The sequence below is a fragment of the Oncorhynchus mykiss genome, chromosome 20 (genome assembly GCF_057628025.1).
Source record: "Oncorhynchus mykiss isolate SJ-2025 chromosome 20, ASM5762802v1, whole genome shotgun sequence".
NCBI classification, from domain to species: domain Eukaryota; kingdom Metazoa; phylum Chordata; class Actinopteri; order Salmoniformes; family Salmonidae; genus Oncorhynchus; species Oncorhynchus mykiss.
In genome coordinates, this window is record NC_143041.1 from 36,372,280 (window position 1) to 36,399,079 (window position 26,800).

Here is a 26,800-nt window from a genome sequence, read left to right on the forward strand (position 1 = left end):
GTGAGAAATCTGAGCTTTGTATGTATTCACCACAGTCCCTAATGAAATCCTCTTTAGATATGAATGATGTTGCACTGCCTATGGGTTCCACTAGATGTCAACCATCTATAGAAATTTGAATGAGACTTCTACGGTGTTGTGGGAGTGAATGAGAGCAGAATCTATCAGGTGTCTGGCAGTCAGCCATTTTCTGATCACGCTTATTCCTCGTGGTATCCACTTGCGTTCCATTGCTCATGAAGACACAAAGGAATACTCCGGTTGGAACTTTATTGAAGCTATATGTTAAAAACATCCGAATGATAGATTCTGTACTTAGATTGAAATGTTTCTTCAACCTGTAATATAACTTTTTGAAGTTTTTGTCTGACGTAACGCTGACCAGAATGAGTGTTTGGATATGTATACCAAACGCGCTAACATAAGAAAGTATTTGGACATAAATAACGGACATTATCGAACAAAACAAACATATATTGTGGACCTGGGATTCCTGGAGTGCTTTCTGATGTAGATCATCAAAGGTAAGGGAATATTTATCATGTAATTTCTTGTTTATGTTGACGCCATCATTGCGGCTATTGTGACTTTTACTTTATTGCATGGGTTTCTTTTTCCGTAAAGTTTTTTTGAAATGTGACACAGCGGTTGCATTAACCTTTCTGATCTCCCCATCCCAGATCCGGGATCGTGAATACAGACTCAAGCTCATTACCATAACGCAACGTTAACTATTCATGAAAATCGCAAATGAAATGAAATAAATATGCTAGCTCTCAAGCTTAGCCTTTTGTTAACAACACTGTCATCTCAGATTTTCAAAATATGCTTCTCAACCATTGCAAAACAAGCATTTGTGTAACAGTATTGTAGGCTAACGTAGCATTTAGCATTAGCATTCAGCTGGCAACATTTACACAAAAAAACAGAAAAGCATTCAAATAAAATCATTTACCTTTGAAGAACTTCAGATGTTTTCAATGAGGAGACTCTCAGATAGCAAATGTTCAGTTTTTCCTGAAAGATTATTTGTTTAGGACAAATCGCTCCGTTTTCTGCGTCACGTTTAGCTATGAAAAAACCCCTGTATCCAGGATTGTGTAAATCTATCAGCAAGCTCATTAGCATAACACAACGTTAACTATTTATGAAAATCGCAAATGAAATGAAATAAATATGCCATCTCTCAAGCTTAGCCTTTTGTAAACAACACTGTCATCTCAGATTTTCAAAATATGCTTCTCAACCATAGGAAAACAATCATTTGTGTAAAAGTAGCTAGCTAGCGTTAGCATTTCGCGTTAGCATTTAGCGTTAGCATTAGCGTTAGCATCCAGCACGCAACATTAACAAAAACATAAAAGCCTTCAAATAAAATCATTTACCTTTGAAGAACTTCTGATGTTTTCAATGAGGATACTCTCAGTTAGATAGCAGATGCTCAGTTTTTCCAAAAAGATTCCTTGTGTATTAGAAATAGCTCCGTTTTATACATCACATTTGGTTACCAAAAAAAATCCGAAAATTCAGTCCTCAAAACGCGAACTTTTTTCCAAATTAACTCCATAATATCGACTGAAAACATGGCAAACGTTGTTTAGAATCAATCATCAAGGTGTTTTTCACATATCTCTTCATTGATACATCGTTCTTGGACACATGCTTTCTCCCCTGAATCAAATGGTAAAGTAGAAGCAGCTGGCAATTGCGCACCGAATTCGACGCAGGACACCAGGCGGACACTTGGAAAATGTAGTCTCTTATGGTCAATCTTCCAATGATATGCCTACAAATACGTCACAATGCTGCTAAGACCTTGGGCGAACGACAGAAAGTGTAGGCTCATTCGTTGCGCAATCACAGCCATATAAGGAGAGAATGGAAAACAGAGCTTCAGAAATTCTGCTAATTCCTGGGTGATGCATCATCTTGGTTTCGCCTGTAGAATGAGTTCTGGGGCACTTACAGACAAAATCTTTGCAGATTCTGAAACTTCAGAGTGTTTTCTTTCCAAAACTGTCAAGAATATGCATAGTCGAGCATCTTTTCGTGACAAAATATCGCGCTTAAAACGGGAACGTTTTTTATCCAAAAATGAAATAGCGCCCCTAGAGCTCTAACAGGTTAAGTAAAGTATATTTGAAATCGGACACTGTGGTGGGATTAACAACAAGATTAGCTTTAAAATGGTATGAGATACATGTATGTTTGAGGAATTTTAATTATGAGATTTTTGATGTTTTGAAATTGGCGCCCTGCACTTTCACTGGCTGTTGTCATATCGCTCCCGTTAACGGGATTGCAGCCATAAGATTACATTTGTGGCAAAAAAAATCCAACGCAGTTCTCCATAGTTATCCTCATCGCCAAATATGTAGTATCCTTAAAGGCTTCTTAGAGTTACAACTCATGAGACTTAAATACAGTTTAGTATTCAATTGTAACTTAGAGTTACATTCTTTGATGCACCTAGCTTAAACTACCTGAAGCTTTCTTAATCCTAGTTATATAGGCAGACATAGGAAATAGCTACGGATAGCAGAAAGCAAACCCCCGTCTTGAGTCAATACTGCCATTATTGGTAAACATAAATATACCAGGTTACTACACATTATTTGTAACCTTGTCAACGTCTTGACTATATTTCCTATTCATTTTGCAAATCATTTCATGTATGTTTTCTTGGAAAACAAGGACATTTCTAAGTGACCCCAAGCTTTTGAACAGTAGTGTATGGCAAATAGAAATCAAAATGAATGGTCTTCAGCGATAGATGGGAGGGGTTGAGGGTAGCTAAAAGATGGGATTAAAAATATGTGTCTGTAAAATGTATATGGTATGCATAAGCCTAAGTGTTGTTGTCCATTAGTTTACTCCAATCGAGGGAGTGGTGGTAGTGTTAGGGGAAAATAATAAAGGAACATATATTTTTAAAACATATATACTACATCTGAAACAGTGAGGTCATTGCATTTTGCAGAGGCAATTAGTGTTAAATGTCTTGCTCAAGGGCACATTGACAGATTTTTTACCTCGTCGGCTCGTCAAACCAGTGACCATTTGGTTACCGACCCAACTCTCTTAACCGCTAGGCTACCTGGCACCCTCATCACCATTATGTGTATCTGGCCGGACAAATCCCTGTCCATTTTCCAGTTCCACCTTATCTTCATCTTGTGATTGTGTGGAAATAATCTCACACCAGAAGCATTTGTACCCAGCCGTGGATAGAAACACCGGTGGGCTATCACTGCTAGCATTAGTCTGCTCCATTTTTTTGACAGTTCAAGCCCTAGTTCAGGCAGATGGGAAAGGCATCCTGTCCTGGGGGAATTGTGAGTCTTTCAGTCAGGACCCTGGAGGGTTTAAGTCAGTTCTGTATCCAGAAACAGCTGCTTCCTCTTGTCTTCTCTTTTCTCCTCTTCTCCTCTCTTCTCTGCTCTTCTCTTCTCTCTATTCTCCTCTCCTCTCATCCCTTTCCTATTTTCTTCTAAATGTTTCTCCTCTTCTTTCTCTCTCTCTGTCTGATCTTCGTGTTGATCCTATCCACTAAAATGCCGTGATGTGCTGAGTGCCTTGGCCGATCTGGACCAGGCTGCTTCTGATTAACTTAGAATTTCTGTTGATCTAATGTTTGGCCAGAGTGGGTGGATTTCCTTAGTTGTTTCTCTCTTGTATGGGGCCGACAACCAGAAGTGTAAATAACAGAGAGATTACAGGATTAAGTTGGGATGCAGAAACAAAGACAGTCCCCTTCTGTTGAAAGGGTTTGACCCAGGAGAGAGCAAGACAAAGCGTGTGGTTGAATTAACCCTGACACTTGAGTCTATCCTAGTTCCATATCAATGTGAATCAATACTGTCAATCCTCCAACACCCATGTACTGTAGGCCTTCAGTATTCACAGTTTCACATGGGACCTACAGTATATTAGCCGACAAATGCTAATATGGGTACCATAATTTGCAATGGATTTGTGCCACACATGCTAAAACATTAGCATGTGAAAACAGTGCCAGGGAAACAAAACCCAAGCTAGGATTGCTGTCATACCTTGTCCATAGACTGCTCACAGGGTAAGGAAACCAACATGTAATTATGTAATTTGCGTGAACTATCCCTTTAGCAATGTTTCCGCTCGCAGGTCGTCATCGGGGTGTGAAACATCTTTATGCAAACTTTACAGATGCACTCCGGGACCTTAAGCACAATACATTTGTAACATATTGCACAGATTTGATGATGTAGTACACATTTGGATGACGTAGAACACAAAAAAACAGGGACCTGTTTTGGCTCATTAGCATCACTTTCCAAACTACTGGCTGAAATTATACAAATATTTGAGAGTGCGGCTTTAAGTGAATACCATGAGTAAGGAGAAACTGTAACAAGTCATCACATACTGTAGTTGCATACTTCAAAAATCACCACCCTCTTAATATATGTTAAACTCCATCTGCTCTCCAGGAGTAAGGCTATCCACCCAACCATTCTGTATTTACACAATAATGACAGATCCCAGCTCTCAGGTTTACTGTTATTCCCCCTGGCCTTCTTCGTCTTGTAAACTCCTGTGGGTTTTCATAGGGGCATACCTCTGTAAACCTTTAATAGGTTTCCTGTGTAGGATCTAAATCGGCTACCATAAAAGTCCCCTTACCTCGCAAGTGGTTGTCTAAGTACTTTCACACTTGTAACAGCCAGGGATGATGCCTTGTTGCAACTATTTCTACATGTGTCGTGTTTATAAAAGAGGATAGCATGACTTTACTTTATTTAAACTCCTTGTTTGAACAATACAGGTGTTGCATTGAAGGCTGGTGCATCAATGCAATGCAAGTATGTGCTTGTGTGAGTAGCTATACAATATAGCTCAGTATAGGGGATTTATTTTCTGCTTGTGCATCCTTATTTCGAGACCAAACATCCACTGGTGTGCGTGGCCAAAGAGCTCTATTTTCATGTCGTCTGACCGTAGCACCGGTTCCAATCCAAGTGTCAATGCATTTAGCGAACTCCAGGCATTTACATTTGCTGGATGACATGAAAATATAGCTCTTTGGCCACGCACACCACAGGTGGGGTTTGGCGTTGAAATAAGAATGTATAAGCAGAAAATAACCCCATACCTACTGTAGAATATGGTGGTGGAGCTTTGATGTTATGGGGCTATTTTGCTTCCACTGGTCCTGGAGCCCTTGTTAATGATGCCATCTACTTCCCCAGAGTCAGATGAACTTGTGAATACCATTTTGATGTTCCTGTGTCCAGTATGAAGGAAGTTTAGAGGTAGTTTCGTGAGCCAATGCTAAATAGCGTTGGTGCAATGACTGGAAGTCTATGGGGAAGTAGATAAAGGACCTCATTGCCAAAATCCTGAAGTACCCCTTTAAAGTCAACGGCATCAGGAACTTTACCCAGTACCAGGACATTTTTGCCAAAAAATTGGTTTCCTCTGCCATGAAACTTGGCTGCAAGTGTATCCTCCAGCAAGACAATAACCTCAAGCACACATCAAAATCCACAAAGAAATGGTGAATTGACCACAAAATCTACATTTTGCAATGGTATTCTCTGTCTCCGGACTGGAACCCCATTGAAAACCTGTGGTTGAAGAGGGAAGTTCATTAGCGCAGACAAACGATATCAAAGATCTGGAAAGATTGTGTATGGAGGAATGGTCTAAGATCCCTCCCAATGTGTTCTCCAATCTCATAAAACATTTTATATTATTAGCCTCAGTGCCATTTATCTTGCAAGGTGCGGTATTGAAAGGTTTTCAAATCAAAGTTTATTGGTCACTTACACAGATTTGCGGATGTTATCGCAGGTGTAGTGAAATGCTTGTATTCTGAATGCTCAGCTATGTAAAGCCATTTGAGTTTTTCTACATCTACATTGCTTATTGTTTGAGGTTTTATGCTGGGTTTCTGTATAAGAATTTTGTGATATCTACTGATGTTTTAGATAAAAATTGATTTTATTTTATTTTATTGAAAACAGGGGTGCCAATAATTTTGATGCCTAACTTTTTGAGAGAAAAAAGTACAACTTTCGGCGAGCAATTGAATTCGTATAAAATAATATAGTTGTCCCATTTTCTTTGTTCCGTACAATATAGCTCAGTATTTGTATTGTTTATTTCATACAGTATTTTTTTGCTCATCTTTAGAGCTGTTTAGGTGATTCATTCCTCTTTAATTTTTCCCTTTTAGGATGACAGTTAGGTAGAGCATTAGAGTTTTTCCCTCCACAATGCTCCACTCCACAGACAGCTACTGGTGTCAGAGAGCTATCACACTCCTCCACACATCCTCTCAAATACTCCTGTACTCTACCTATCTCTCTCTCTCTCCCTCAATCTCTGTTTCCTTCTTTCTCACTCGTCACGTCCTCATCTCTATATCTCTCTCTCCCTTTCTCTCTGAAGCTCAGTTAACTGACTAAACTGACAGTTTGCATCTGTAAGAGTCAGGGAGTCAAGATTGTCATGGTGGTGGTGGTGAGGGTGGTTTGGTCATGATGGTGGTGTGTCATGGTGGAGTGTCGTGGTGGTGTGTCATGGTGGTGGGGGTGTGTCATGTAGTAGTGGTGGTGGTGTGTCATGGTGGTGGTGGTGGGGGTGTGTCATGTAGTAGTGGTGATGGTAGTGGTGTATCATGTAGTAGTGATGATGGTGGTGGTGTGTCATGGTGGTGATGGTGTGTCATGGTGGTGGGGGTGTGTCATGTAGTAGTGGTGATGGTGGTGGTGTGTCATGGTGGTGGTGGGGGTGTGTCATGTAGTAGTGGGGGTGTGTCATGTAGTAGTGGTGGTGTGTCGTATAGTAGTAGTGGTGGTGTGTCATGTAGTGGTGGTGGTGGTGTGTCATATAGTAGTAGTGGTGGTGTGTCATATAGTAGTAGTGGTGGTGTGTCATGGTAGTGGGGGTGTGTCATGTAGTAGTGGTGGTGTGTCGTATAGTAGTAGTGGTGGTGTGTCATATAGTAGTAGTGGTGGTGTGTCATATAGTAGTAGTGGTGGTGTGTCATGTAGTGGTGGTGGTGGTGGTGTGTCATGTAGTGGTGGTGGTGGTGGTGTGTCATGTAGTAGTGGTGGTGTGTCGTATAGTAGTAGTGGTGGTGTGTCATATAGTAGTAGTGGTGGTGTGTCATATAGTAGTAGTGGTGGTGTGTCATGTAGTGGTGGTGGTGGTGGTGTGTCATGTAGTGGTGGTGGTGGTGGTGTGTTATGTAGTAGTGGTGATGGTGGGGGTGTGTCATGGTGGTGGTGGTGTGTCATGGTAGTGGGGGTGTGTCATGTAGTAGTGGGGGTGTGTCATGTAGTAGTGGTGGTGTGTCGTATAGTAGTAGTGGTGGTGTGTCATATAGTAGTGGTGGTGTGTCATGTAGTAGTGGTGGTGTGTCATGTAGTGGTGGTGGTGGTGGTGTGTCATGTAGTGGTGGTGGTGGTGGTGTGTTATGTAGTAGTGGTGATGGTGGGGGTGTGTCATGGTGGTGGTGGTGTGTCATGGTAGTGGGGGTGTGTCATGGTAGAGGTGGGGGTGTGTCGGGGTGGGGGTGTGTCATGGTAATGGTGGTGGTATGGTATTGATTGTGGTGGTGGTGTGTCATGGTAGTGGTGGTGGTGTGTCATGTAAGTGGTGGTGGTGTGTCATGTAAGTGGTGGTGGTGTGTCATGGTAGTGGTGGTGTGTCATGGTAGTGGTGGTGGTGTCATGGTAGTGGTGGTGGTGTGTCATGTAAGTGGTGGTGGTGTGTCATGGTAGTGTTGGTGGTGTGTCATGGTAGTTAGTGGTGGTGGTGTGTCATGGTAGTTAGTGGTGGTGGTGTGTCATGGTAGTTAGTGGTGGTGGTGTGTCATGGTAGTGGTGGTGGTGTGTCATGGTAGTGGTGGTGGTGTGTCATGGTAGTGTTGGTGGTGTGTCATGGTAGTGTTGGTGGTGTGTTATGGTAGTGTTGGTGGTGTGTTATGGTAGTGTTGGTGGTGTGTCATGGTAGTGGTGGTGGTAGTGGTGGTGTGCCATGGTAGTGGTGGTGTGTCATGGTAGTGGTGGTAGTGGTGGTGTTTCATGTAGTAGTGGTGGTGTGTCATGGTAGTGGTGGTAGTGTTGGTGTGTCATGGTAGTGGTGGTGTGTCATGGTATTGGTGGTGTCTCATGGTAGTGGTGGTGTGTCATGGTTGTGGTGGTGTGTCATGGTTGTGGTGGTGTGTCATGGTAGTGGTGGTGGTAGTGGTGGTAGTGGTGGTGTGTCATGGTTGTGGTGGTGTGTCATGGTTGTGGTGGTGTGTCATGGTTGTGGTGGTGTGTCATGGTAGTGGTGGTGGTAGTGGTGGTAGTGGTGGTGTGTCATGGTAGTGGTGGTGTGCCATGGTAGTGGTGGTGTGCCATGTTGGTGGTGGTGTGCCATGTTGGTGGTGGTGTGTCATGGTAGTGGTGGTGTGTCATGGTAGTGGTGGTGTGCCATGGTAGTGGTGGTGTGCCATGTTGGTGGTGGTGTGCCATGTTGGTGGTGGTGTGTCATGGTAGTGGTAGTGGTGGTGTGTCATGGTTGTGGTGTATTTCTGAGTACTAATTAGTGGAAAAAAAGATCAGAATTGGAGATCGATACACAGCCATGGACACTGACTTAAACCTACAGAAAACCTACAAATGTTTCTGCAGCATTGAAGGTCCCCAAGAACACAGTGGCCTCCATCATTCTTAAATGGAAGAAGTTTAGAACCACCAAGACTCTTCCTAGATCTGGCCGCCCTGCCAAGGAATCGGGGGAAAAGGGCCTTGGTCAGGGAGGTGACCATGAACCCGATGAGCTCCAGAGTTTCTCTGTGGAGATGGGAGAACCTTCCAGAAGAACAACCATCTCTGCAGGACGCCACCAATCAGGTCTTTATAGTAGAGTGGCCAGAGGGAAGCAACTCCTCAGTAAAAGGCACGTGACGGCCTGCTTGGTGTTTGCCAGAAGACACCTAAAAGACTCTCAGACCATGAGAAACAAGATTCTCTGGTCTGATAAAACTAAGATTGAACTCTTTGGCCTGAATGCCAAGTGTCACGTCTGGAGGAATCCTGGCACCATCCCTATGTGAAGCATGGTGATGACAGCATCATGCTGTGGGGATGTTTTTCAGCGGCAGGGACTGGGAGACTAGTCAGGATCAAGGGAAAGATGAACAGGGCAAAGTACAGAGAGATCCTTGATGAGAACCTGCTTCAGAGCGCTCAGGACCTTAGACTGGGGGCAAAGGTTCACCTTCCAACCGGACAACAACCCTAAGCACACAGCCAAGACAATGCAGGAGTGGCTTCAGAACAAGTCTCTGAATATCCTTGAGTGGCCCAACCAGAGCTCGGACATGAATCCCATCGAACATCTCTGGAGAGACATGAAAACAGCTGTGCAGCGACACTCCCCATCCAACCTGACAGATGGTCCTTTATTTACAATAATGACCCCCCACTCACTGTGTGGCTCCTCTCCTGTGGTCTAAGCTCCTTAAATAGCTCCTCAAACCTTAAAAAGGCCAAAGACTACATCCTCAGATTCTTAATAGCACCCAGCAAAGATTAACAAAGACATTCTGTCCTTTTGTAAAGCCATCCAAACACATTGGATGATTGACAAAAAGTTAGCATGATCAAAACTGTTTTATTGAGCTAGCCATATTCTCAATGTGATATGCAATACGGAATATATATATATATATATATATATATATATACAGTGCCTTGCGAAAGTATTCGGCCCCCTTGAACTTTGCGACATTTTGCCACATTTCAGGCTTCAAACATAAAGATATAAAACTGTATTTTTTTGTGAAGAATCAACAACAAGTGGGACACAATCATGAAGTGGAACGACATTTATTGGATATTTAAAACTTTTTTAACAAATCAAAAACTGAAAAATTGGGCGTGCAAAATTATTCAGCCCCTTTACTTTCAGTGCAGCAAACTCTCTCCAGAAGTTCAGTGAGGATCTCTGAATGATCCAATGTTGACCTAAATGACTAATGATGATAAATACAATCCACCTGTGTGTAATCAAGTCTCCGTATAAATGCACCTGCACTGTGATAGTCTCAGAGGTCCGTTAAAAGCGCAGAGAGCATCATGAAGAACAAGGAACACACCAGGCAGGTCCGAGATACTGTTGTGAAGAAGTTTAAAGACGGATTTGGATACAAAAAGATTTCCCAAGCTTTAAACATCCCAAGGAGCACTGTGCAAGCGATAATATTGAAATGGAAGGAGTATCAGACCACTGCAAATCTAGCAAGACCTGGCCGTCCCTCTAAACTTTCAGCTCATACAAGGAGAAGACTGATCAGAGATGCAGCCAAGAGGCCCATGATCACTCTGGATGAACTGCAGAGATCTACAGCTGGGGTGGGAGACTCTGTCCATAGGACAACAATCAGTCGTATATTGCACAAATCTGGCCTTTATGGAAGAGTGGCAAGAAGAAAGCCATTTCTTAAAGATATCCATAAAAAGTGTCGTTTAAAGTTTGCCACAAGCCACCTGGGAGACACACCAAACGTGGAAGAAGGTGCTCTGGTCAGATGAAACCAAAATGTAACTTTTTGGCAACAATGCAAAACGTTATGTTTGGCGTAAAAGCAACACAGCTGAACACACCATCCCCACTGTCAAACATGGTGGTGGCAGCATCATGGTTTGGGCCTGCTTTTCTTCAGCAGGGACAGGGAAGATGGTTAAAATTTATGGGAAGATGGATGGAGCCAAATACAGGACCATTCTGGAAGAAAACCTGATGGAGTCTGCAAAAGACCTGAGACTGGGACGGAGATTTGTCTTCCAACAAGACAATGATCCAAAACATAAAGCAAAATCTACAATGGAATGGTTCAAAAATAAACATATCCAGGTGTTAGAATGGCCAAGTCAAAGTCCAGACCTGAATCCAATCGAGAATCTGTGTAAATAACTGAAAACTGCTGTTCACAAATGCTCTCCATCCAACCTCACTGAGCTCGAGCTGTTTTGCAAGGAGGAATGGGAAAAAATGTCAGTCTCTCGATGTGCAAAACTGATAGAGACATACCCCAAGCGACTTACAGCTGTAATCGCAGCAAAAGGTGGCGCTACAAAGTATTAACTTAAGGGGGCTGAATAATTTTGCACACCCAATTTTTCAGTTTTTGATTTGTTAAAAAAGTTTGAAATATCCAATAAATGTCGTTCCACTTCATGATTGTGTCCCACTTGTTGTTGATTCTTCACAAAAAAATTAAGTTTTATATCTTTATGTTTGAAGCCTGAAATGTGGCAAAAGGTCGCAAAGTTCAAGGGGGCCGAATACTTTCGCAAGGCACTGTATATATATATATATATATACACACACACACACAGTGGGGCAAAAAAGTATTTAGTCAGCCACTAATTGTGCAAGTTCTCCCACTTAAAAAGATGAGAGGCCTGTAATTTTCATCATATGTACACTTTAACTATGACAGACAAAATGAGAAAAAAAATCCAGAAAATCACATTGTAGGATTTTTAATGAATTTATTTGCAAATTATGGTGGAAAATAAGTATTTGGTCACCTACAAACAAGCATGATTTCTGGCTCTCACAGACCTGTAACTTATTCTTTAAGAGGCTCCTCTGTCCTCCACTCGTTACCTGTATTAATGGCACCTGTTTGAACTTGTTATCAGTATAAAAGACACCTGTCCACAACCTCAAACAGTCACACTCCTTTTTAAGTGAGAGAACTTGCACAATTGGTGGCTAACTAAATACTTTTTTGCCTCACTGTATGTACTGTGTATATATATATACACACACACACACACACACACACACAGAGGATCAACAGTAACCACATAACATATTAAAGACGTGGAAGGTTTTAGACATCTCCCCACAACCACTCTACTTTATTAGACACGTGATAAAGAGAGTGGGAGCTCTTGTAGTTTTATACATCTCTCCTCCACCTAGACATTGGATAGGGACAAGAAGAGGGAGTGTGTTTAGGTTGCTGCCTTACCAGGGCTAGTTTCATTTACATATGTATAAGAAACACATCACACGCAGCACGCCATTATCTTGAAAGTTCACATTCAGTCTCCGTTTGACAGATATCCTGGGCATGAATGTTCATGACACTTAGGGTGTCACGCTAAGGAAACATGCTTGTAGTGTTTGGGATCGTCTACTGTGCAGAATCACTGATCAATGAACTGATCTTTCACCTTGTATTCCCAAATAACTCTTTACTATAACATCATTTCTGTGTCCGATGATGTATGTCTATGGTCCCGCTTTGCTCAAAATGATTCCTTCAAGAGAAACATCTTAGGCTGTGCACAGATTATCCACCCTTCTTCCGAAGTGTGCACTTGAACACTTCCTGTAATGGATGTACTATGGTGGAAACTCCCTCCAGACCCAATGCACCAATCTTATGCTTTAAAATCAATGAGAGAAGGGTGGAGAATCACGATGCAACCTTGACTGATTATGGTTGGTTGTAATGTGTGGATGACCTTCAGGGTCACACGTGCACACACACACATGCTGGGCTTCAAGTTCACGTCAGCATTCCAGTTCTTTCCCCCTGCTCTCTGTATTGAGTTATGTTGTGCTGTTCCCCTCCACAGTATAGGAGTTCTGAGAAAGCTTTAGAAAGCTGGAGTCGTGTTGACCGCTCACTTGCAGGCCAGGGCCGCTTTAAAACGTTCAACTAACCACTTATGGCTTTCCTTCAACTATTCAAATAGATCATGTAGTTATTTGATTCGAACCCACAACCCTGGCGTTGCAAGTCTTCAGACAAATGATAGGAACCAACATGGAAGTGTTTCATATAGGGCCTCCCATATGTTTAGATGTATTTTATTAATCATTCTGTCACACCCTGACCATAGTTTGCTTTGTATGTTTCTATGTTTTGTTTGGTCAGGGTGTGATCTGAGTGGGCATTCTATGTTACATGTCTAGTTTGTCTATTTCTATGTTTGGCCTGATATGGTTCTCAATCAGAGGCAGGTGTTAGTCATTGTCTCTGATTGGGAACCATATTTAGGTAGCCTGTTTGGTGTTGGGTTTTGTGGGTGATTGTTCCTGTCTTTGTGTTTGTTGCACCAGATAGGGCTGTTTCGGTTTTCCACGTTTTCTTGTTTTGTATATTGTTCAAGTTATCATCTTTATTAATGGTGTTTATAAATAACCACGCTGCGTTTTGGTCCGCCTCTCCTTCCCAGGAAGAATCCCGTTACACATTCTTTATCATCTTTTAGCTATCTGTATCTGGTTGATGGATCTTGAAGCTCAACCTAAAAAAACTTGTTGTTCTTAGCTTCAGTTACATAATGTGAGTTATTCTATGCGTGTGTGTGTGTAATGTGAGTTATTGCTATGCTAAGCTAGCTGGCTCAATGTGATGGAAGGAAGAGGCACAAATCAACAGTTCAAAGTAGGGTTGAATGGCAGGAACCCGGTTACTGAGAATTACCGGGATTTAACACCCAAAACCACTCCCATTTCCCAGGATAAATAACTGCGAGAAACCGGTAAATTATAATAAATTATTTATATGAGCAGCAATGCGTGAAAAATAACTGTTAAATGATACGCAATGTCTAAATCTGGCTTCTTTATGGCCTCTTGCATGATGAATCAACGCTCAGGGTGGGAACAGACAGCCCATCTCAGTATGGAGCACAGTTCACAATGCATGTAGACCTATCATCTCATCATGGTAACTTTTTTTCTTGTGACCGGTAGTGGAAAAGGTACCCAATTTTCATACTTGAGTAAAAGTAAAGATACCTTGACAGAAAATGACTCGAGTCACCCAGTAAAATACTACTTGAGTAAAAGTCAAAAGATTTGATTTTAAATATACTTAAGTATTAAAAGTAAATAATTTTAAGAATATACTTAAATACCTAAAGTAAAAGTATAAATAATTTTGAAATTCCTTATCAGGCAAACCAGATGACAAGATATTCTTGTTTATTTTATTTAAACATCATGGGTGTAATTTGGGAGGTGTCCTGTCCCGCTGAGAGAGAACCGCTCCCAGGCCGACCTTAGATGCATCCACCTCCAGAACAAAAGGAAGGGTAGGATCTGGCTGCCTAAGGATGGGTGCAGAGGTGAAGAAGCGTTTCAAGGTCTCAAATGTAGTAAGGGCGGTGTCGGTCCATTGGAGGGTACTGGTGAAGGCTGAGAGATGTGCGGTTGTGCTGCTGCAGTTTTGGATGAATTGGCGGTAGTAGTTCCTTTACGGTGGTAGGTTTGGGCCAGTTAAGCATGGCCGTGACTTTGCCTTCGTCCATTTTGGTGTCTGTACGAACCCTAGGAAGGTTACCATAGTAACATGAAAGGTGCTCTTCTCAGCCTTGACATAAAGATGGTGGTCCTGTAGCCGTTGGAGGAACTGTTGTATGTGTTCCGCAAGGGAGTGAGAGTAGATCAAGATATCGTAAATGTACACGATGAGGAACTGGTTGATCTTGTCCTGGAAAACTTCATTCATGAAGGACTGGAAGACTGTGGGAGCATTGGTGAGACCGCAGAGCCTAACCAGGTATTCGTAGTGACCCCTAGCGGCGATGAATGCCGTCTTCCACTCATCCCCACTTCAGATACGGACCAGGTTGTAAGCACTACAAAGGTCCAGTTTGGAATAGATGGTAGCCTGTCCAACTTGTTCTAGTCTGGCCGGAATCAGAGGAAGAGGGAAGCGATTCTTGATGTTAAGGTCAATGAGGGGTTGGTAATCTATGCAGGGAAGGAGACTACTAATCCTTTTTATTTATTTTTTTGCACAAATGAGAAACTGGATGCAGCCGGAGACGTGGATAGACAGATGAATCCCATGTCATGGTCCTCTTCAATATAGGGGTCCATAGCTTCATTGTCTGGGTTGAGCAAGGGGTAGATCCAACCCATAGGGGGCGATGCCCCAGGAAGGTCGATCGCACATCCTCAGGGCGATGAGGGGGCAGAATCAAATCAAATCAAATTTATTTATATAGCCCTTCGTACATCAGCTGATATCTCAAAGTGCTGTACAGAAACCCAGTCTAAAACCCCAAACAGCAAGCAATGCAGGTGTAGAAGCACGGTGGCTAGGAAAAACTCCCTAGAAAGGCCAAAACCTAGGTAGAAACCTAGAGGAACCAGGCTATGTGGGGTGGCCAGTCCTCTTCTGGCTGTGCCGGGTGGAGATTATAACAGAACATGGTCAAGATGTTCAAATGTTCATAAATGACCAGCATGGTCGAATAATAATAAGGCAGAACAGTTTAAACTGGAGCAGCAGCACGGTCAGGTGGACTGGGGACAGCAAGGAGTCATCATGTCAGGTATTCCTTCAGAATGATCATCTTCTTGATGAAGACACTCAGGAACTGGGCATATACAGGTGGGTTGGAATGGCAGACTCCGATCTTTCTAGAGGTAGCGTGATAGGGTAGACTGAAGCAGTTCTTAAAACAGGCGGGAGTACATGACAGTAGTTCCCCTTGCCGCCAGGAGATGGCAGGGTTGTGAAGGCTTAGCCAGGGGTGACCGAGGATGAGGGGTTCTTTATAGGTGAAGACAACACCATTAACTGAATGACCGAGTGAAGGAGGCCAATCTGAAGGGTGATCCTTTCGGTCATGCGAGTCACAAGACCAGTTCCGAGAGGTTGTCCGTCCAGCGCATTTTATTTACCTTTATTTAACCAGGCAAGTCAGTTAAGAACAAATTCTTATTTTCAATGACGGCCTAGGAACAGTGGGATAACTGCCTGTTCAGGGGCAGAACGACAGATTTGTACCTTGTCAGCTCGGGGGTTTGAACTAGTTACGGTTACTAGTCCAACGCTCTAACCACTAGGCTACCCTGCCGCCCCACTAGGCTACCCCTGCCGCATTGATCCTAAGGGGAGGATTAACAAGGATTAGTTTGATCCTTAACTGTTGTGCCAATTGTTCATCAATTACATTTCCTGCAGCCCCCGAGTCCTCTAGTCCCTCCACAAACTGAGTGACCCCATTAGCAGGAAGAAGAGCCGGGATCCCAAACTGCCTTTTGATAAGGTAAAAAAAAAAAGTGAAGGTCCTTACCCGGGTGGAAGTGGAGGGGTTGTGGTCACCCCTTTGTGGGGGGGCGAATGGGACTGCTATTGAGTAGGTGGTTACTCTCTCCACAATAGAGGCACCGGTTTTCAAGTAACCACCGGTGTCTCTCGGCTGGCGTGAGAGGGGCGTGGCCGAGTGAAATGGGTTCTGGGCTATTGGACCGTGATGGACGAGAGAAGGGTTTGAAAGACTTGCAGGCCATGGGCCATATGGTCCACCAATAGGTTGCCAATGGATATGGACATCCGGATGCATTGGTTTAGGTCCATTAAATCTCCTCTGCAGGCCAGTTCGGTCTGTAACTCTCGATTAAGACCCCTCCGGTAGACTGTAAGGGGAGCTGGTTCACTCCATCCACTGCCGGCAGCCATGGTACAGAACTCAAGGACATACTCAGTGGTGGTGAGATGGCCCTGTCTCAGCTCACATAACAGGTGTGTGACGATCTGAAACTGAATGGTCAAACACCTCCTTGAAGAGGGCGTGAAAACGTGATTCAGAGGACATATCAGAACTTTGAGTGGCCCACAGGGTTGTGACCCAATCCAGAGCTTTGCCTGTGAGTAGGGAGATGAAGTCCACCCTCTCTTTGTCAGAGGTGAAGTCAGCGGGATGATGGTCTATGTACAGGTTACACTGCATGAGAAATCCTTGACATTTCCCTGTGGAGCCGTCGTATTTATTAGGCATGGATATGGGGGAGATGAACGAGAGGAGGCTTTGGCACCTGATATCGGTGAAGCAGAAATGTACAGGCGAAGGAGGTCGCAGAGTTCATCGATTCGTTCCTCCTGTCGGGCCAGACGTAGCTGCAGCTCCGCCGAAGTCTGTCGTTTTTGGTGAGGTATTCTGGAATGAAGACCAGGGGAGACAGAGAGATGGTTTCAAGCACAGGGGCAGCAGGTGTTTATTGCAATGGACCACAGGAGGAGGCAGGTAGCTGGGTCCAGGGGCAGGCAGAAGGTCATACACAGGACGAGGCAGGTAGCTGGGTCCAGGGGCAGGCAGAAGGTCATACACAGGACGAGGCAGGTAGCTGGGTCCAGGGGCAGGCAGAAGGTCATACACAGGACGAGGCAGGTAGCTGGGTCCAGGGGTAGGCAGAAGGTCATACACAGGAGGAGGCAGGTAGCTGGGTCCAGGAGTAGGCAGAAGGTCATACACAGGAGGAGGCAGGTAGCTGGGTCCAGGGGCAGGCAGAAGGTCATACACAGGAGGAGGCAGGTAGCTGGGTCCAGGGACAGGCAGAAGGTCATACACAGGAGGAGGCAGGTAGCTGGGTCCAGGGGCAGGCAGAAGGTCATACACAGGAGGAGGCAGGTAGCTGGGTCCAGGGGCAGGCAGAAGGTCATACACAGGAGGAGGCAGGTAGCTGGGTCCAGGTGCAGGCAGAAGGTCATACAAAGGGGGTCCTAAAGGGCAACAGTACAGGCAGGGAAAAGGCTAGTAACGTAGTCCGGGAGATCAGGCAATAGGTAGATAACAGGAAATCCGAGTACAGGGAGGGAATAGGCAAAAGGCGTCGTTAGTGAGACAGGCAAACGCTCTCATACACGGGAGGAGTAAATCACAGGAAACCCAGCGCTCCAAAAGACATGTGTCACAAAACAAACAATACTTCACAGTGATGGGGGGTACAAAGAACTGAACTAAATAGTGTGTGATAATGACATACAGGTGTGTGAACAGGTGATTAGAATTCGGGTGATTGGGATCTGGAGAGTGAGCTGCGTTCAGGGGATCTAGGTGTTTGAGAGTGTGAGCTGCGTTTAGGGGATCTATGTGTTTGAGGGTGTGAGTTGGAAGCAGACGTTACAGATACAGAATTAATATACCATTTATTTTTGTATTGCCCTCAGGTAGCCTGTTTCTGGTCTCAGGTTCAAGAATGGCTGAACATGCATAACATTGATCTAAAATTTAAATAGTACTGTTAGGAGATCTGGAGAGACCGGGTCAGTCAATTACTAATATACTAACACTCTTGGTAAACGTATATATCTTCAACTCGCAATCTGTGGATTCTATTGGATTAGAGAGATTGAAATTGTATGTTAAACATCACAGCATAGTTGAAAGATATACAGTGGGGCAAAAAAGTATTTAGTCAGCCACCAATTGTGCAAGTTCTCCCACTTAAAAAGATGAGAGAGGCCTGTAATTGTCATCATAGGTACACTTCAACTATGACAGACAAAATTAGATGTCAAAGGACACCAGAAACAAAATTGTAGACCTGCACTGAATCTGCAATAGGTAAGCAGCTTGGTTTGAAGAAATCAACTGTGGGAGCAATTATTAGGAAATGGAAGACATACAAGACCACTGATAATCTCCGTCGATCTGGGGCTCCACGCAAGATCTCACCCCGTGGGGTCAAAATGATCACAAGAACGGTGAGCAAAAATCCCAGAACCACACGGGGGGACCTAGTGAATGACCTGCAGAGAGCTGGGACCAAAGTAACAAAGCCTACCATCAGTAACACACTACGCCGCCAGGGACTCAAATCCTGCAGTGCCAGACGTGTCCCCCTGCTTAAGCCCGTCTGAAGTTTGCTAGAGAGCATTTGGATGATCCAGAAGAAGATTGGGAGAATGTCATATGGTCAGATGAAACCAAAATATACCTTTTTTTGTAAAAACTCAACTCGTCGTGTTTGGAGGACAAAGAATGCTGAGTTGCATACAAAGAACACCATACCTACTGTGAAGCATGGGGGTGGAAACATCATGCTTTGGGGCTGTTTTTCTGCAAAGGGACCAGGACAATTTATCCGTGTAAAGGAAAGAATGAATGGGGCCATGTATCGTGAGATTTTGAGTGAAAACCTCCTTCCATCAGCAAGGACATTGAAGATAAAACATGGCTGGGTCTTTCAGCATGACAATGATCCCAAACACACCGCCCGGGCAAAGAAGGAGTTGCTTCGTAAGAAGCATTTCAAGGTCCTGGAGTGGCCTAGCCAGTCTCCAGATCTCAACCCCATAGAAAATCTTTGGAGGGAGTTGAAAGTCTGTGTTGCCCAGCAACAGCCCCAAAACATCACTTCTCTAGAGGAGATCTGCATGGAGGAATGGGCCAAAATACCAGCAACAGTGTGTGAAAACCTTGTGAAGATTTACAGAAAACGTTTGACCTCTGTCATTGCCAACAAAGGGTATATAACAAAGTATTGAGATAAACTTTTGTTATTGACCAAATACTTATTTTCCACCATAATTTGCAAATAAATTCATTAAAAATCCTACAATGTGATTTTCTGGATTTTTTTTCCTCATTTTGTCTGTCATAGTTGAAGTGTACCTATAATGAAAATTACAGGCCTCTTTTTAAGTGGGAGAACTTGCACAATTGGTGGCTGACTAAATACTTTTTTGCCCCACTGTATGGTGCATAGAAATCCGAAGAGGGTGACCAGCAGAGATTGGTGGGATGGGCTGAGGGTTGGGATCTGGAATTTGAGACAAGTGGGAGTGGAGTTGCTGTGTGGGAGATAGAATGACTTCAAAGATAAAAGTTGAAAAAATTAAATGTAACAAAAAGTACATTTGAATGACTCTGAGAGGCGATGTTGTTACAGCTAATGCCGGTTTGCCTGAGGCTGATGCCGTGCATATTCACACACTCTCAGTCAAATGCACACACGTAAATAGTGCAATGCATGTATTCAAACATATTCAGTTGGCCTTGCTGTTATGATTTTTGTTGTCCTTGATGTCTTTTGTTTTTTGCATGGTTTTCTGTTTTCGTTTGTCTTTCTCTTTTGTTCATTTTGTTGGTTGTTGGTTCATTGGGAGGGGGCTCTTCGGGGTGGGGAATGGAAATATTATTTATTTATTTATTATTCTATGGGGCGGGTCTTGAATGGTTGAGGGGCAGCTTTTGGTGAACTGTGGGGGGGATCTAGGAGGGCTGGTGGCCTGGCAGTTGGAAGCTTGGGCCGGTGACTGACGGATCGCTGGTTCGGGTCCCCGTTTTTGACCTTGTGGGAGATCTGTCGACATGCACTTGAGCAGTGCATTGACCCTGGTTGCTTCTGTCTGTCGCTCTGGATATGAGTCTGTTAGATGACTAATGTGATGTAGTTGTTGAGCGCCTTCACTGCAAGTACATTGAATGTTTTTAAATATTAAATAATAAAATTAAAAAGTAGATTACGGCGATTCCACCATTCTCTTTTACAATAATGTCTGAGCCAGACAAGGATCTTAACCTCCCTAAGCACAACATTTATCAGAGTTACAGACCAGAGCAGGCTATTCCCTCCCGTAGAGCTAGTATCCCAGATGACACACATATCACTGTGGGATGTTCCATACTGTAATATGTGCTAGAGATGAGATGAGGTAGCAGGGAGATGAGATGGGGGAGTTGAAGAGAGGGAACAGGGGAGGATGGAAGAGACACTAAGGTCAAGCAGTCAACCACTCAGCCTCTGTTCCAAAAACACACACACACACACTGAGACACCTGTGTTGTCTGCAGGGAGGATTAACCGACCCCAAACCAAGGGGAGGTGATGTGGAAATGTATTGTGTGTTGCTATGGGTGATTGATATTCTTGGGCTGCATGCATCCCAAATGGCACCTTATTCCCTATATAGTGCTCTACTTTTGACCAGAGCCCTATGGGCCTATTTCCTACATGGTGCACTACTTTTGACAAAAGTTTGGCCGGGGTAGGCCGTCATTGTAAATAAGAATTTGTTCTTAACTGACTTGCCTAGTTAAATAAATAAATAAATAAATAAATAATGAAAAATATTGATCCTAGAGGATTGTTATTGAGACATAATACTCAATGTAACAAACAATACAGTAGAAAAGGTCCTGGATTACATTTAACATTTTAGTCATTTAGCAGATGCTCTTATCCAGAGCGACTTACAGGAGCAATTAGTGTTAAGTAGTTGCCCAACGCTCATAAGCGCTAGACTACCTGGGTTCCTGGGTTCCTATTGAGACCAAAACCCATTCATGTCTGTCTAAATACGTATGTACTGTAATTTCATTGTCTCACGTCGGATACTTTCAGGAATCAACTTTCATGGAAAGAGTAATGTCATAGCTACTTAACGAGACTTCTCAATTGACCATTTGATTTGGCAATCAGTTCTACTCTTTTTGCTAATAGCCAGGATGTAGTGGCCATAGCCAGGATGTAGTGGCCATAGCCAGGATGTAGTAATAAGGATGTAGTGGCCATAGCCAGGATGTAGTGGCCATAGCCAGGATGTAGTGGCCATAGCCAGGATGTAGTGGCCATAGCCAGGATGTAGTAATAAGGATGTAGTGGCCATAGCCAGGATGTAGTGGCCATAGCCAGGATGTAGTGGCCATAGCCAGGATGTAGTGGCCATAGCCAGGATGTAGTAATAAGGATGTAGTGGCCATAGCCAGGATGTAGTAATAAGGATGTAGTTAACCCCTATGATAAGACGAGGCAACCATGAGTACGCCGTCTGTCTGTCCATCCTTCAGTCAGTCAGACAGACAGTTAGTGTCAGTGTGTAGTTGGAACTTTTTCAGTCGGGGTCCTGTCCTGGGGTAAGCTAGACCATCTGGGGTAAGCTAGACCATCTGGGGTAAGCTAGACCATCTGAGGTAAGCTAGACCATCTGGACTGAAGAGCAATGTTGACCCTGTCAGTCTTCCATATGTCTGTCTGCTCTGACTGCCTCTGTACTGTAATCTGCAGTTCAGACAATATCAAATGGGTCAACGATTTATTTAAATAGCTGAGGGATGCGGCTAGAGAGAACCACTCTCAAATTCATAGACAGGGCTATGGATGCAAGGACTGACCATCCATGTGATCAAAATGATAGTTTTAAACATGTTTTGAAGCTGTAAAAAGCTGACGGATGGGGCTGGAGAAATGTAACCATTCTCAAATTCATAGACTATGGATGAAAGGTCTGACCAGCCATGAAATCAAAATTATCGTTTTAACCATATGTTGAAGCAATACAGTCTTTGTTTATAATTACATTGTTTACAATCAATCAAATGACTAAAACAAGCTTATTTTGGGGGTTCTGATGGGGCTAGATAGTTGACCTAGGCTCATGAGGCATTTACTGTACATGCATGATTATCTGAGTTATGATTCACCAAATGTGTACACTTATTGTATTGCATGACTTCATTTAAACTCACACAGCTGAAGTTATGATTATTTTGAGTTCCAGTTGGAACTTAATAGGAGGGTTAGCTAGATAGATAGAACTGCCAAAGGGGGCGGTGTTGCAATCTACTGCAAAGATAGCCTGCAGAGTTCTGTCCTACTATCCAGGTCTGTACCCAAACAATTTGAACTTCTACTTTTAAAAATCCACCTCTCTAAAAACAAGTCTCTCACCGTTGCTGCCTGCTATAGACCACCCTCTGCCCCCAGCTGTGCTCTGGACACCATATGTGAACTGATTGCCCTCCATCTATCTTCAGAGCTCGTGCTGCTAGGCGACCTAAACTGGAACATGCTTAACACCCCAGCCATCCTACAATCTAAACTTGATGCCCTCAATCTCACACAAATTATCAATGAACCTACCAGGTACCTCCCCAAAGCCTTAAACACGGGCACCCTCATAGATATCATCCTAACCAACTTCCCCTCTAAATACACCTCTGCTGTCTTCAACCAAGATCTCAGCGATCACTGCCTCATTGCCTGCATCCGTAATGGGTCAGCGGTCAAACGACCTCCTCTCATCACTGTAAAACGCTCCCTGAAACACTTCAGCGAGCAGGCCTTTCTAATCGACCTGGCCGGGGTATCCTGGAAGGATATTGACCTCATCCCGTCAGTAGAGGATGCCTGGATATTTTTTTTAAATGCCTTCCTAATCATCTTAAATAAACATGCCCCATTCAAGAAATTTAGAACCAGGAACAGATATAGCCCTTGGTTCTCCCCAGACCTGACTGCCCTTAACCAACACAAAAACATCCTATGGCGTTCTGCATTAGCATCGAACAGCCCCCGTGATATGCAGCTGTTCAGGGAAGCTAGAAACCATTATACACAGGCAGTTAGAAAAGCCAAGGCTAGCTTTTTCAAGCAGAAATTTGCTTCTTGCAACACTAACTCAAAAAAGTTCTGGGACACTGTAAAGTCCATGGAGAAGAAGAACACCTCCTCCCAGCTGCCCACTGCACTGAAGATAGGAAACACTGTCACCACTGATAAATCCACCATAATTGAAAATTTCAATAAGCATTTTTCTACTGCTGGCCATGCTTTCCACCAGGCTACTCCTACCCCTGTCAACAGCACTGCACCCCCAACAGCAACTCGCCCAAGCCTTCCCCATTTCTCCTTCTCCCAAATCCATTCAGCTGATGTTCTGAAAGAGCTGCAAAATCTGGACCCCTACAAATCAGCCGGGCTAGACAATCTGGACCCTTTCTTTCTAAAAGTATCTGCCGAAATTGTTGCCACCCCTATTACTGTTCAACCTCTCTTTCGTGTCGTCTGAGATTCCCAAAGATTGGAAAGCAGCTGCGGTCATCCCCCTCTTCAAAGGGGGGGACACTCTTGACCCAAACTGCTACAGACTTATATCTATCCTACCATGCCTTTCTAAGGTCTTCGAAAGCCAAGTCAACAAACAGATTACCGACCATTTCGAATCTCACCATACCTTCTCTGCTATGCAATCTGGTTTCAGAGCTGGTCATGGGTGCACCTCAGCCACGCTGAAGGTCCTAAACGATATCTTAACCGCCATCGATAAGAAACATTACTGTGCAGCCGTATTCATTGATCTGGCCAAGGCTTTCGACTCTGTCAATCACCACATCCTCATCGGCAGACTCAACAGCCTTGGTTTCTCAAATGATTGCCTCGCCTGGTTCACCAACTACTTCTCTGATAGAGTTCAGTGTGTCAAATCGGAGGGTCTGTTGTCCGGACCTCTGGCAGTCTCTATGGGGGTGCCACAGGGTTCAATTCTTGGACCGACTCTCTTCTCTGTATACATCAATGAGGTCGCTCTTGCTGCTGGTGAGTCTCTGATCCACCTCTACGCAGACGACACCATTCTGTATACTTCCGGCCCTTCTTTGGACACAACTCTCCAACTCTCTCTCCTCCTTACAACTCTCCTTCCGTGGCCTCCAACTGCTCTTAGATACAAGTAAAACTAAATGCATGCTCTTCAACCGATCGCTACCTGCACCTACCCGCCTGTCCAACATCACTACTCTGGACGGCTCTGACTTAGAATACGTGGACAACTACAAATACTTAGGTGTCTGGTTAGACTGTAAACTCTCCTTCCAGACCCATATCAAACATCTCCAATCCAAAGTTAAATCTAGAATTGGCTTCCTATTTTGCAACAAAGCATCCTTCACTCATGTTGCCAAACATACCCTTGTAAAACTGACCATCCTACCAATCCTCGACTTTGGCGATGTCATTTACAAAATAGCCTCCAATACCCTACTCAACAAATTGGATGCAGTCTATCACAGTGCAATCCGTTTTGTCACCAAAGCCCCATATACTACCCACCATTGCGACCTGTACGCTCTCGTTGGCTGGCCCTCGCTTCATACTCGTCGCCAAACCCACTGGCTCCATGTCATCTACAAGACCCTGCTAGGTAAAGTCCCCCCTTATCTCAGCTCGCTGGTCACCATAGCATCTCCCACCTGTAGCACACGCTCCAGCAGGTATATCTCTCTAGTCACCCCCAAAACCAATTATTTCTTTGGCCGCCTCTCTTTCCAGTTCTCTGCAGCCAATGACTGGAACGAACTACAAAAATCTCTGAAACTGGAAACACTTATCTCCCTCACTAGCTTTAAGCACCAACTGTCAGAGCAGCTCACAGATTACTGCATCTGTACATAGCCCACCTATAATTTAGCCCAAACAACTACCTCTTTCCCAACTGTATTTAATTTATTTATTTATTTTGCTCCTTTGCATCCCATTATTTTTATTTTTACTTTGCACATTCTTCCATTGCAAAACTACCATTCCAGTGTTTTACTTGCTATATTGTATTTACCTTGCCACCATGGCCTTTTTTGCCTTTACCTCCCTTCTCACCTCATTTGCTCACATTGTATATAGACTTGTTTATACTGTATTATTGACTGTATGTTTGTTTTACTCCATGTGTAACTCTGTGTCGTTGTATCTGTCGAACTGCTTTGCTTTATCTTGGCCAGGTCGCAATTGTAAATGAGAACTTGTTCTCAACTTGCCTACCTGGTTAAATAAAGGTAAAATAAAATAAATAAAATTGTTAGGGGTATTGGAAGGGTTAGCTAGACAGTTAGGGCTTGTAGGAGGGTTAGCTAGATGGTTAAGGCTAATAGAAGTTTTAGATAGATGGTTAGGGTTATTTAATAGGAGTGTTAGCTTGATGGTTAGGGCCATTTAAGAAAATGGTTAGGGCCATTTAATGGGAGGGTTAGCTAGATGGTTAGGGGTAATGGGAGGGTTTGCTAGATGGGTAGGGGTAATAGGAGGGTTAACTAGATGGGTAGGGGTAATAGGAGGGTTAGCTAGATGGTTAGGGGTAATGGGAGGGTTTGCTAGATGTCTAGGGGTAATAGGAGGGTTAGCTAGATGGTTAGGGGTAATGGGAGGGTTTGCTAGATGTGTAGGGGTAATAGGAGTGTTCGCTAGATGGGTAGGGGTAATAGGAGTGTTTGCTAGATGGGTAGGGGTAATAGGAGGGTTAGCTAGATGGTTAGGGGCAATAGGATGGTTAGCTAGATGGTTAGGGGCAATAGGAGTGTTCGCTAGATGGTTAGGGGCAATAGGAGTGTTCCCTAGATGGGTAGGGGTAATAGGAGGGTTAGCTAGATGGGTAGGGGTAATAGGAGGGTTAGCTAGATGGTTAGGGGCAATAGGAGGGTTAGCGACAGCAGACTGTGCCCATTTAATATTTTACTGACAGAAGAATAGTAAAACAAGGAAAATTCTCCTTCATGGGGTCATTTCCCACGTCCATAAGGACAAAGGCTATCTTAAGTTTAGGGGTTAGGTTTAGGGTTCGGATAAGGTTTAGGGTTAGGGTTAAGATAAGGTTTAGGGTTAGGATAAGGTTTAGGGTTAGGGTTAGGATAAGGTTTAGGGTTAGGTTTAGGGAAAATAGGATTTTGAAAGGAAATACATTTTAGGTCCCCACAAGAATATAAGAACTGTGTGTGTGTGTGTGTGTGTGTGTGTGTGTGTGTGTGTGTGTGTGTGTGTGTGTGTGTGTACGGATCCATGTGTCTGTGTACGTGTGTGCATGTCTATGTGTATGGGTGGGGTGACTGACTTCCTGCAGAGCATGTGTGTGAGTGAGAGAGACACAGACAGACAGTCAGCATGTGTGCAGGGCCTGCTCCAGGCATAAGCAGTCGCTTAGGGCCCCGTCCTTTAGACGGCCACCATAAAGCATTCATATAGGCTTCATAAGCACTACATAAATGGGTCACAAATAATCTATAACTGTCTTTCATGCTCTAATAAATGTGAATAAATACATTGATGGTTATGTCACACACTTATGCCACATTTTGAATCTTTATAGCGCATGACATACGGTTGGTTATACATGATTTGTAAAGCATCTATGTAGTGCTTATGAAGCCTGTATGAAGATGCTCTCCAAATAAAGCAGAATCAGCAGTTTTTCTCTTGTTATGTATGGAACTGAGAGTCTCTCAATTAG

General features: G+C 43.7%; 1 protein-coding gene and 1 long non-coding RNA gene across 2 annotated transcripts in view; one reads left to right on the top strand and one right to left on the bottom strand.

Moving 5' to 3' along the window:
- The window catches only part of LOC149974582 (uncharacterized), a 133,965-nt gene extending 132,443 nt beyond the window's left edge, over nt 1-1,522 (bottom strand). The window contains exons 1-2 of the long non-coding RNA XR_016489489.1: nt 1,386-1,522; nt 956-1,017 (exon numbers count right to left, since the gene is read on the bottom strand). This is a non-coding gene — a long non-coding RNA (uncharacterized LOC149974582). The remainder of the gene's footprint in view (nt 1-955; nt 1,018-1,385) is intronic.
- The window catches only part of wdr27 (WD repeat domain 27), a 152,791-nt gene that overhangs the window by 121,812 nt on the left and 4,179 nt on the right, over nt 1-26,800 (top strand). The gene's annotated exons all lie outside the window — the stretch shown is intronic.